The sequence below is a fragment of the Desmodus rotundus genome, chromosome 13 (genome assembly GCF_022682495.2).
Source record: "Desmodus rotundus isolate HL8 chromosome 13, HLdesRot8A.1, whole genome shotgun sequence".
NCBI lineage: Eukaryota > Metazoa > Chordata > Mammalia > Chiroptera > Phyllostomidae > Desmodus > Desmodus rotundus.
In genome coordinates, this window is record NC_071399.1 from 18,835,402 (window position 1) to 18,849,105 (window position 13,704).

Below are 13,704 nucleotides of genomic sequence, written 5' to 3' on the forward strand. Positions count from 1 at the left end.
GATAACAACCCTGACATCAAAAGGCCGTCAAAGTACATGTCGCAAAACTGATAGATTGCCACAGGAGAAACAGACAAATCCACTATTATAGCTGGAGACTTCAGTCCTCCTCTATCGGAAATGGACAGATCCATCAGGCAGAAAGTCAGTGAGAACATAGTTGAACTCGACAGCACCATCAATCAACTGGATGTAATTGACATCTACACCCTACTTCATCCAACTACAATAGAATGCACATTCTTTTCAAGCTCCCATGAAACATGCATCAAGACAGACCGCATTCTGGTCATAAAACACACCTTAACAAATTTAAAAGAATAGAAATCATACAATATTTGCTCTTAGACCACAATGGACTTAAACTACAAATCAAGAACAGAGGAGTAACTGGAACACCCTAAAATATGTGGAGATTAAACATCACACTTCTAAATAACATGAGTCAAAGAAGAAACCTCAAGGTCAATTTTAAAATATTTTGAACTAAATGAAAATGAAAACCCGACTTGTCAAAATTTGTGATACAGAGAGAAAGCCATCCTTAGAGGTATACTTATAGCCTTGAATGCCTATATTAGAAAAGAAGGAAGATCTAAAATCAATAACCCAAGTCTCCACCTTAGGAAACTAGAAAAAGAAGAGCAAATTAACTCCAAAGTAAGCAAAAGAAACAAAATAGTAAAAATCAGAGCATAGGTCAATGACATTGAAAATAGGAAATCAATGAGAAAAACCAATGAACCCAAAAGTTGGTTTCTCAGAAAACATCAACAAAATCGGTAAGCCTCTAGTGAGGCTGAGAAAAAAAGAGACAGGACACAAATTATTGATATCATAAGTGAAAGCAGGGACCTCACTATAGATCTCAGGGACATCAAAATGGTAATAAAGGAATACCATCAACATAAAAAATATTTCTTTAATTCTGCCATTATTTACTGACGATGTACCATGCTGCAGGCAATATGCTGTACACTTTCCATCAATTCTCTTTAAACATCACAGAAACCTCACGTAAAATGGAATTATTATCTTCACATGACGAGAAAAGAAGCTTACGGAGGCTCAGTGGTGGGTATCACAGATGTAATGAGTGGTGGAGATGAATCAGCCTTTCTCTCACCTACTCTCACACCCCGAGTCTTTCCGTCACACCACAGAGTTTCTCAAGTAATCGGGGTATACAGTCTGGTTATAGCACAGATCACCCCACCCACTCCCCACCAAAAAATACCACCCTTATCTCTGCAAGGTATAAAACAGAGCGTGATGGGGTGCTACAGGGAAGATCTGTTCTTTCTATAATTGGTGACAGACACACATGAAGCAATTGAGGAGGAGGAGGAGATGCTGCCAGTAAGTAAGTCAGAGGAGACATGAGGACAGGCAACAAGGAGAGACCCTTGATCTTAATGAAAAAGAAAAGAAGTCATCCAGTTCCTATGTAAGCCTAGCAAATGTTTCCCATGTGCCAAAACTCACCACCCCCTACACCAACACCACCATTACCAGCCACCACTGCATATACCGAGTATGACAGAAAGAGCCAACTGCTGGTAGGAGCCTAACGGTGTGCTGGCACAATGCCAACATCACCCTTGGGGAGAGAGCATTGATGAAGGGGGTCAATGTTCGAGGATGAGCAAACGCAGAAGTTGCTGGGCTGCCATGAGAAACAAAAATGCTCCTTTCATCTTTGTGCCTTAAACTCTTCTCCATATATTGGGGACCCAACCTAAGGGTGTTTGGAAAATTGGATTTAGGGCTAAAGTAGGAAACATGGTTAATTCGAGTGGGAGTGTCTGCGTCCATTTAAAACTATGGGACAACTTCACTAGGGAGCTTGCAAACTGCTTACTGTCAGTATGATCATTAAAACTAGAATTTGGTTGCCTTGAGAATAAAGAGAAGATGGGCCACTCAAGCCAATGAGTCTCTGAAACGAGGAGCTTTAGAGTCATTGACCAAAGGGGAATTGCAAGGGGTTGTTTTAAAGGGATCTGGGAACGTGTGCACTGCCCCGACAGCTAAATCAAGTGACCCCGACCTCCCCTTCAGCCGCCATAGGTTTACACTTTCACGGCAACGCGTGCGATTCCTCCAGAAAGCGTGCGTTCTGGGTCTGTGGGCTGCTGGCTGCAGACAGCAGAGAAGAATTACTGTCCTCCGGGATCCAGGCTTTTCTCAGCCTCAGCTAAGTCATAAGAATCTTCTTCTAAGCAGAGGTCCCTGGCTCTGACACTTTGAGACATCACCAGATGCTATATTAGGCCAACAACCAAGTGCTCCTGGAAGACTAACTCATGCCTGGGTGGCTAAATGAACATTGTAATTGCTTAATTTCTGTGAACGAATCATCAAAATTCACATTCTTCAATTACAAACAGTTTTCTAATTTTAAGATAAAACATTCTTGGAAACTGTCACAAGGCAGATGTCGTAAAGAGGACTTCATTTTCCCAAAGGCATAATGTTCTAATGGGATATTCTGTGATCAAAGACTAAGCACCTCATAACCATAGGCACACAGGAGAGACAACAGGATATAAAAACAGAGATACATCTACAAATTTCCATGATGGAACTTAGAGATTTTGTACTAAGTCATAAAACATTAGTGGTGGAAGCCACCTAAGAGACCATCTAAGTTATAGGAACTGTCCCCATTAACCATCTCCTCCATTCCCCACACCCACACACACAGACACTGGCCACATCCCTATTTCCTGGGAAGCTTGATAAAGAGCCCCGAATCTCATTTCCAGAAACATTCATTTGTCACGGGGTGTGAAACAAAATGCGGTGTTTTTCTTTTAACTTTTCCAGGTGATTCAGATGTACATTTAGATTGGAGTACCACGACCAATGAAAGACAGGACGGGGACAGACAGGAACCGGTAAATAACCTTCTCTCCCTCCTTCCTGGCAGTTCTAAGACGAGTTTCCCCTGGCCCTTCCAGGGACGTCTCACAGCGTGTTTCCTGATGGAACTGTACCACCCTGGCATCACTGCCCTTTTCCCCTCACCCATGCTTACCCGGGACTGTACCCCTAAGAAAGCTCTAGCTCTAGGGAACCTCGGCTCAGACAAAGAGTGAACTGAATTATCAGCGACTATTACACCACAAAGTAAAGAGCTTTGATTAAAGAAAAAAAAGAGGATCTCCTGCTTTCAAGAGACTCTAGGGGTGGGGGTGGGGGGTGATGGATATAAATGACACTGGATATTTTTTCTCCTAGATTTTCTGATTAAATGTCCATGGCTTCATCAGTAAACGAATGAGTCGAGGGAAATCTGTGTTTACATTTTTAGCCATTAACATCTCTGGCAGTGAATTACGTGACTACCATCGGCACACTAAGATTTTAATCACTGCTCCTCGCATGCAAATGAACTATAGAGTTACCAGTGATTTGGATATCAAATTTAGATGTCTGCACTCAGGAAAGTAAAATACGCGGATGTCAATAACCTGAAGGATTAAATATTTATATTCCCGTGGAAGCGAACTATTTAGTGATCAATAATCTACTGACATATTTTCTTCACCCATCAGGAAGGAAATGAATAGCTGCGTTTATGTTCTTTATGCATCACAGTTGTGGTAAGTTGATAACAGGAGGTTGAACAACGTGTCTGAGAGGCCAAGGAATTAAATGAATATGCGCAGTTAATTTTTCTCTTGGACAGCTGCATCTGTGAAAATAGATACCGCGACGACATCAAGACATCAATTCTACCTTTAAATCACATCTCAGATCTACCCGATTCTTTGTTTCTCCGCTGTTTCCCTCCCTAATCCAGGGTATCATTCTCTGCTTATTTAATAGAACCTGTGTCTTGCTTCCACTTTCACATTCAAATTCATTCTTGAAGGAGAAGCTAGAGGGCCCTTTTTAAAACATAATTTAGAACAGAACAAAACATACACCAGATCATAGCACCCCTGCTTAAAACCTCCTGATGTTTTCCCATTGCCCTTAGAGTACACCCAAACCTCTTGGCCTGTCCTACGCAGCCCTCCACCACCGGGCCGTTGTCTCCCACGCAAATCTCACTGCACGCTACCTTCCTTCCCGCCCAAGGTGTTCCGCCACAGTGACCTTCTTTCTGACCCCCTGAACATCAAACTCCATCCCACTCTTATTTGTACCCACTGATCCTTATACTGGAAATTAATTCCCTCTACCTTCACAGGACTGTCTCCTCCCACTGTTCCAGTCTCAACCTCAAATGTTCTATTCTCAGAGAGGCCTCCCTGGTTATGCTGTCTAAAGCTAAATGCCTTTCCCTATCTGGTAGCAGCCTGTTGACATATTTCATAGCCTTCACGAGGGCAGAGCCCACTGTTGTGTTTACCACGACAGCCCCAGCAACTAGCACATGGCCACACAAACGCCTGAATAAATGAGCAAAGAGCAGGCCCGACAGCGGCCAGGGACACATCCTGGGCTCCGGTTCTCTCAAATCACAAATGTTGCTGCACAGGTTTTCCTCCTACACATGGAGCTGGGCAGACTAGTTCACACAGATCCAAACGGTAAGTTCATCCAAGGTGCGACTCTTTACTTAAACAGCCCTCTTCTGCCTAGTAACCATTGTTTTGTAAAACACTTCACTTTGTCTTCATTTCCATGATCATCGCTAGTAGTTTGCGTCCCTCAGAGAGGTCTTTTTCACTAGTAAATAAAATGGTTAATATTTCAAGAGATTGCCAGCGCACGCAACAAGTCTGTAACACAAAGCCAGTGGAGAGAGGGACGCTGCTTGTTCTTGTCCAGCAGGTACGTGACCCTCCTTAGCAGCCCCGTCTCGCAAAGGCCAGGAGACTCCAGTCTGTGCCCCGGAACTTTCTAGATGAGATGGATGTAAAAACAATGGGTCTGCTATACTTACTCTCCAGTTTAAGTTTTTATTTTATTTTATTTTATTTTAATTTTTAAGGACAAAGAGAAACATTTGTTTTCTCACTTTTAATTCAGTGTTAATATCAATTAAAACCACACAGTTTGATTCTGAGTGCCTAAAAGATGTGGTTGCCTTCGCTAAAGAATGGAGCAGCCAGCTTGTCTCAAAGGATTCCTGGGTGTCGGAGAATCTGCCTAGAACTGGACCAGGGCCAGCATATCCATTGGCCCAAATAGCTGAAACTACAGTAACGAAATCTGTCCCTGCCTCCTCATGCCAGCCAGAAGGAAAGTGCCTGACGTTTGGCACTAGCCACTTCGGGGCTTCCTGTCATATTTTTAAGGTTAACCTGAGAAATGCTTCCGGGTTTCCAGCCCCTTTTGCTCTCCCTTTCATCTTTACATTAGCAGATGCTATTGAAGAACAGAGAGTCTTTAAAAGCATGGGAGCAGCTGAGGCTAGCCCTGACCTGACAGTCCTCAAAACTAAGCATTATGAAGATTACTAAAGCCTTTGTCCTTAAACCAAACTCAATCTAGCACAATTCAGTCCATGTAGTTTTTCAACTGGAAAGATTTAAAATCAAGTAATATTAATATGCAATTTTCTCATAGAAGGAAATGAGCACCTTAGCGAAGAGAAATATGAATATCTCTGTACAATTAACACTCTTCCCAAAAGGGATCTTGATAAAGCAAAAAAGTCTAGAAATTGGATAAATTATTAATAGCTGTGCTTACTGTCTTTGTACTTAAAACTATGTCTTCAGACAAAATGTCCTTGTTAATTACATCTTTATTTATGTCATATTAATACTGCAAATAGCGTGAAAAGTGACATCGTTTTATCAGGCCAACAACACAGGACAGCAGTGCCCTGCCTATTTTCACGTGCCGGAAGTCACTGCTCCAATTCCTTCAGGTGTTTCTTCTGCACATACATTTCAAATATACCTAAACTTAACATGCTATGTCTTGATTTTCCAGTGTTAGATAATTGCCATTGTCTTGCTGCTATGGAAGGCAGTGGATTCCACTCTCCTCTGTCAGCCTTTCCACACACACATTGGTCTTCTCCCCTCATCCATTTCTGATCACATGTATAACCAGTGCTTTCATTATTACAAGTATAATTACTATTTACTGCTGTACCAAACCAGGGCCTGATAGGTACATTTTTTTCTGGTTGTTTTGTTTTGTTTTCAAGCCTCTGTTTGTTCATTTCACTCCATACATCACATTTGTTCATCAAACAGGCCGTGAATAAGTGAACAGACAAATGAGTGGATGACTGAACACACAAATGAAATGTCTAACCTGGAATGAGTAAACAGGAGAGTACACGCCGGAATGGAACCGGGAAGAGGGAGAGACGAATGGCAACAGGATTCACCGTGTATCTAGCATTTCCGAAGGAGGAAGATACTCAATCCAGCGTGCGTGCTTATGGCTTCTGGCGCAGACAGCGAGGTAAACGTTAATAACAGATGCTCAGGCTCGGGTGCGTGCTCAAGCACTTACCATCTGTGTGACCTTGGGCAGATCACTTACGTTCTCTGGGCCTGTTTCCTCATTTCTAAAATACCGAGGGTAGCACACAGTATTGTGACAATTTTAAATAAAAGAATACATGGAGAGTGTCCCTTTGGCGCCTGGCTGTACTGATAATGACAGTGATCGTTACTAGTCTTTTAGTGACAGAGGAAGGTAATTGGGCTCTCTCTCCCAGCCCTCAAGCCCATCAAAGTGTTTACTGTAGTTCTAAGCTCACTAAGCAAACTCATGATTCTCACTCCATTTTTTTAGCCAACTTGGTGTTTGGATGGAGGCACCCTGAATGATGAACAGTAGTGCTCCTGTTACTATGAAGATACTCTAAATAAATCAGCTGTTCGGCATAAGCACAAATCTCCTATTTAGCACCGTTTAGTTCCTTAGCCTGACCAATGCCTGGTGAACTGGGAAAGGGACTAGACAGTGCAGGATGAAGATTCCACCAAGGACTGAGGCTTGAGAGGCCCTGTCCGAACAGCTGGGCTCCCACTCCAACATCCCTCTTCTAATTACATGTGATCACCCTAAGCCACTGAGAAATCCCAATGTCCTCTGAAACAAAGAAAGTGGCTACTGCGTTTGCCATCACTTGTTCTACATGTATTGTATTACAAGTCTCTGAGAAGGGGCAATCCATAGATAACGTGTCTCCTTAGCTCTCAGGAGACCTTTTGAAAACCAGAACACCTTGTTCATTAACATGTGGGGCCCCAGAGTTCACTGTAACACTGGTTTCTGTTGCTTTGCTCCTGACACTTCTGTGTCCACACTTTCCTCTTATATCCACAACCTCTTTTCTAAAAACCTTCCCATATGATACTACCCACTGCTGTTCCTTTACTCTAAGTCTTCCCCAAGGTTGGAAATATAATTTGGGGTGTATTACTTCACACTTTTTCCATTAAGAGAATGTTCTGGTTCCTACCACCCAAATAAGTATGGCCTCGGACAAGACCTTTAACTCCGTGTTTTAGTTTCCTTGTCATCAAAACAGACATAATTCATACCTATATAGTTGATTTGAAAAGTAAATGAGATCATATTCAGGAAAGTGCTTGGAAAGCCACGGGGAGGGGGACCAAGGAGGCTGCTCCTAGGACCGCCGGTATAGGATTCCCACCGGTCCTGTGGGATTCAGTCCTACAGAGCGGTTTCGTGGTTGTCTCTTGAGAAACACCAGCGATGTTCTTTTTCATAACCTCCAGCCCTCATCAAGCTATGCCAACATCCGTGTTCCTAAGGAAGTAAAATATTTCAGTAGCTACTTTCTTTCTCTCCACGAGTCTGTATGTGATGAAATTTCTTCTTAGAAGCTCACCTGAAACATAAGCAGTTCCCTACCCTAACCACCCATTCTCATCAAGGGTCCTCTGGCTCCTCCTTCACGACAGGCATGTTTCAAGAGAACTGTTTAAAAACACAGAGCTGTATTTTGAAATCACAACAGTGATGGTGTCCAACACTAACTTCAGTATCTCTATGGACTTTTGGGTTAAAAAAACAATTTATTGATTTGTGACTAATTAATTTTTGAGAGAATTGTTAATGCAGCTAAAGCCTTGCATTTCACAAATGGCTCAAACCAAACTCTGCATTCTTTGTATTTCACTGATGAGAGTGTTCTTTACCTCCAGATGCGTTCATATTAAGTGAATGAACCATCTCTAGGAAGAAGAAAAATAAAGTAGGCTACAAAGAAAACAAACAAACTAAAAATACTCTGGTTTACAAAAGCTTCGAGGTCACATAACCCTTTGAGTTTCCCTTTCCCTTAAGTAGGTCAGCTTTTGACACCTGGATCATTTCCCCTGCCTTTTCCTTTTCAATCCTGCGGCACCAGAATCCCATGCGCAGTTTTAAGTGGCCTACTTAATTAGAATTGCAAACCTCAGACAGAAAAGTATGTTGTCTTCATTCTCCTTTGCTCAACAGACCTTATTAATGAACTAAATTTCTAATTCAGTCTTTTAGGAAAAAAAAATCCAAACATCTTAGGCAATTTTAAAACCCAAATGTCCAGGCTTAATTATACTCATGAGTATACATTCAGCTATGGTGTAGCTAGAGTACTGGATCAGGTGTCAGGGCACCTTGGTTCTCTGTCCAGCACCGCTGCCCACTCCCATGTGGTCCTGACACATCCCTAACCTTCCTGAGCTTTGGTCTTCTCACCTTTACAAAGAGGGGGTTAGACCCTCTCGCAGGTCCGCCACAGCTCTAAGTCTCTAAGACTACTTTCTGAGTACCTAGTGTGCACAAGACACTATGCTAGATATAGGAAGCGGGGGAGGTCCTAAGGTGAATTGATGGGGCCCCATCATTAAGAACCTAATACACTACAGGGGAAGAGAAGACCACACAGGGAAAAACCAGATGCCGTAGTTACCTTATCTGTGATTGCTATTGTGCCTGGAAGTAGATGCTCAGTTTAGTGATATAAAAAGAGATAAAATGCTCGTTGGCCATTTAGAGAAGAGAGGCTGTGCCTAATGGAGGGGGATCAGGGATGGTTCATAGGTATATTTGAGTTGGGTATTTATTTATTTATTTATTTATTTTCATGAAATTTGTTTAGTTTTTTTAATGGTTAATTTTTTATCATTTTTCCATTATCATTTATCCCCCTATACCACAGGTGGCAAACGAGGCCCTGGGGATGAATCTGGCCCTCCACCTTGTTTTATCCGGCTTGGCGCCTGTTTCTACCCGGCGGCAACACCGAGCTCTCACTTAACTGTTAAGGAGTAGTCACATTTATACAGTCCCAAAGTTACATTCGGCCCTTTGAAGGCAACTGCGCGGCTGAGGTGGCCCCGGTGAGAATGAGTTTGACACCCCTGCCCTACACCCTCTCAACCTCCACCCACCTCCTCCACAGTCACCACACTGTTGTCCGTGACCATGAGTCCTTTCTCCTTTTGTTTGATCCCCCCACCCCCCACTGCAGAACTGTCATTCTGCTCGCCATCTATGAGTCTGTCTCTGTTTTGCTTGTTAGTTCAGTTTGTTCATTAGAGATTCCACATACGAGTGAAATCATGTGGAATTTGTCTGTCTCTGACTGGCTCATTTCACTTAGTATAATGCTCTCCAGGTCCACATCTATGCTGTCGCCAAGGGTAAAATTTTCTTCTTGTTTATGGCTAGGCTTTTAAAAGTCCATTCAACTTTCAGCAACTCCCTGACACCATCCCCTAATTTGGTACAAAATCTTAAGCCAACGTTCGACGTTCTCCATGCTGTGGTCCCAACACATCCTTCAATCTTTGTCTCTCTCTTCCACAAAACTGTGCTATAGCGTTACCGCACCTCAGGTAACACCCATAAACTTCCACCTCCCTGGCCCCATTCATGCTGTTCTTCATACTAAAGTCTTCTCCAGTCCCAGCGTGATCCAATTCCGTTATCCCTCACGGCCCACTGCAAATTTCTCCTCTCTCACGAAGGAGGTCTTGGGAAGCCTTTCCAGATGCCTCCAGTCATATGGGCGCTCTCCCTTCTTTGAAATCCCACGCAATTTGCTCGCACTTCTCTCACGGGATGTGTGCCACGTAGCCCTGCGTTGCAGTTGGAGAACATCTTCGTCTCGAGATACTAATCTGTGGCATCAGACACTATATAACTCATCCACACTGGCAAACGTACGGTAGGTATTAACAGATTGTTTTGACAGGACAAATCTAAAAAGGACACTCAAGGACACAGAAATGGAATAGGCATTGGTGGAACCCTACGGCAGGAACCCCTGTGGCTTATGCCTAAATTGGTGACTCTTCCCCTTTGACTTTTGAACATAGGTCTTAGCTGATAAAATTAACGGGACGTCAGTCGAGGAGCTGGCTGAGTCGGGCTGTGCAGAGCCTCGACAGCCAGCACAATAAAAATGGCACATGTTCAGCTCCCAGTGAGAGTCACTGGTGGTGAAGGAGCAGAGAGTAACACAATCTGAGCTATGAAAGTCGAACCAGAAGCAATCTGGTTAACACATTAGTCTTCTGAGGATTTGGTTGGAGGCAAGTCCCTCCCTGAGAGAACTGAATCTTACTGTGCTAATAAAATTAAGTGTGTAAACCTGTAGATCCGTGAGTCCTGGAAAAGTCACTAAGCTAAATACTGCTTTGTAGACTTCCTGGCAACCAGTCATGCAAGTACTTACCTTAATAAAGGGAAATAGACACACACCAAAGCAATCATTACTGAATTTCCAAACTGGTGAGAGAGAGACAGTTCTGTATTTTTTCAGAGGAGAGGGGAACAAAAAGGCACACTACACAAAGGATGGGAAATAAAAACAGCTTTGGATTCCTCAGCACTAACACTGGAAGCTACAAGACAGTGGGAAAATATCTTTAAAGGTTAGAAAGAAAAGAATTTCCGACCTAGAATTCTATGCTGAGCCAAGCCATCAATGAAAGTAATAGTAAAATGAACACATTGTCACAGATACAAAGTCTCCAAAAACTTACCTTCCCTGAACCTTTCTCACAACACGCAGAAATAAAGACAGAGGCCAAGAAAGAAGATGACAAGGCATTAAAGTAACAGACAACCCAATGCAAGAGGGAGGCGCTGGGAAACCCCAGAATGGTGGGAAGCCAGGGCAGCAGCTGTGCACCAGACAAAAAGGGCAAACGCCCCAGGCTAGACCAAGCCAGGAATCCGGGGGAGGCATTTCTTTAAGAATACCTTACGCTACTCCAGGGCGAACGACTTGCACAGGGAACTTAACCTGAGTGCACTACGGGTTCACTGTGACTACATCGGGATGAAAACGCTGAATATTAATCCATCTACAATGTACGGCTTTTTCGAAAGGATATGGGGATGAGAAATTGAGCATGTGTTGGGGACCGGGGTGAGGAAGGAAACGTAAACACCCATCTAGAACGTAAGAATCAATATATAATGTCTAAAACTGAATAATCAAGAAGTAACAACCTAAGCCCATTATTTGTGAATATAGGAGCTTCATGTGCATATTTTAAAAGTTTTAAATGTTTAAAAGATAGTGACAGTGACACAACCACTGTGGATATTGGTTTGGCAATAGCTGATAAACACAAATTCCACTGCTGGGTATAAAACTCACGAAATCCACACATGTACATGGATTGTTCATTGCAGCACTGTTTGCCATGAGCAAGGCTTGTAAAATAATCTGTGTCCAACAAGAAAACGATGTAATGGAATGTGATATATGAATTCAATAGATACTACACAACAGTGAAATGGATGGACTGGAGTTGTAAGCGATCGACACCAATAAATCTCAAAAACCATGCAAGAGAAAAAATAAGTGACAGAAAGTCAACACAGTATATTATTGGGTCGGCCAAGAAGTTCATTTGTTTTTTTCTGTAAGATGACTCTAGTGGTGCTTAGTTGTCTCGAACTTCATTCGAAACAATTTTGTTAGATTGTACTGTGACAGCTGTCATATCAGTGTGCATTTTTTAAAAACTTACCAAAATTGGTGAATTTTTGTGTAGCCATTTTAATATTAAAGATGGAAGAAAATACACAACATTTTTGTCATATTATGCTTTCTTATTTTAAGAAAGGTAAAGACACAACTGGAACACACACAAAAAAATTTCTACAAGGTATGGAGAAGGCGCTATGACTGATCGAATGTGTCAAAAGTGGTTTATAAAGTTTCATGCTGCAGATCTCTCGCTGGAGTCCATGGTCGGTAGACCAGTTGAAGTTGATGGCAATCAAATTGAGACATTCACTGAGAACAATCGACATTATGCCACGGGGGAGAGAGCCGACATACTCAGAATATCCAAGTCAATGACGTTATTGGTGAAAATGAAAAATGTACCTTTTATTTTACAGAAAAAAACTAAACAAACTTTTTGACCAACCCAATACTTACAAAATGTTTAGAAAAATTATATATAGTTCATTTGATCGTGTGTGTTTACACACACACACACACACACGCACGCACACGCACCAACTTCAGGGGCGTGATTCCCTCTGGGGTAGGAGCCGAGGAAATGGGATGGGGTCAGGGAGGGGCTCATAGAGCGTTTCAATTTTACTTGTACTATTTTATTTCTTAAGCTATGTCATAGGTTACATAAGTACCCATTATATTATCTACACTTTTCTGTGTAGAACTGAGATATTTCTAGCAGCTTCTGTTAAAGTTTGGGAAACTAAAGTCATACACTTAATCTTGCTTCATCTCAAAACACAGCTGGAGAACCATAATCCTTTATGCAAATTCTCAGACCTTTATATTTCAGAATTCAGAATTCTTTAGGTTTTAGAAAGGTATCGTGATACAAGCCCATATATTACATTACACCTTCCATGGGACCTGTAATCAAATGATGTTCAAAATAAGCATTTGACACTACTCAGGTAGTTGTTCTCCCCTCAGGACAAATTAGCCATCAGCCTGGCCCTATATAAATAGCCCTCAACTCCTCCAAACTATGCTGATTCCCTTTTAAGGGTAGAGGTGGAAAGGAAGTGGATGGGACATTAGCAGACCTTCTGGGAGGACCTGTACTCCATTATGTCTGCATCTGTAAGTACTGGCATTTCCCTGGCTCCTTACCTATACCCCAGGGCACTGCTGCCCATTGCTCTGTAACCCTGACCAACTGCAGGGCATACTCACATATCCCACCTTATCCCTTTCATTGACTCTCTAACGTAACTGATTAATCTTGCCTACACTTGCTCGAGTTTGCTAATGTGCATTCATCCTCCTTCTGCCTACCACTCATCACCAAGGAGCTCTGTATTTTTATATTTTTTAAGATTTTATTTTTTATTTTTGGAGAGAGGGGAAGGGAGGAAGAACAAGAGGGAGAGACACATCAATGTGTGGTTGCCTCTCAAGCACTCCCTACTGGGGACCTGGCCTGCAACCCAGCCATGTGCCCTGACTGGGAATCGAACCGACGACCCTTTGGTTCGCAGGCTGGCACTCAGTTCACTGAGCCACACCAGCCAGGGTAGAGCTCTGTATTTTTAACAGCTGCTGGCATTTTACTAACTCCACCTAGCTGGGTTTGGGTGCCCTTGCATCCCAGCATGACGCATAATCAGCCTCAAGAAGGGATGAATACCAAGTTACTCTTGAAAGCTGATGCTGGGCAATCTTTTTGTTTTTATTTCTGATTAATCTGACTAGTGACATTAAAAAAACTGTGTTTAGCTTATGTCCAATTAACCATCTGTTACGGTAATCAAAATCTCCTGGCAATTATCACGTGA

The 13,704-nt window shown here is 42.5% G+C and overlaps 1 protein-coding gene across 3 annotated transcripts in view; it reads right to left on the reverse strand.

The window, feature by feature from the left end:
* The window catches only part of FUT10 (fucosyltransferase 10), a 67,932-nt gene that overhangs the window by 39,179 nt on the left and 15,049 nt on the right, over positions 1–13,704 (reverse strand). The window lies entirely within an intron of this gene.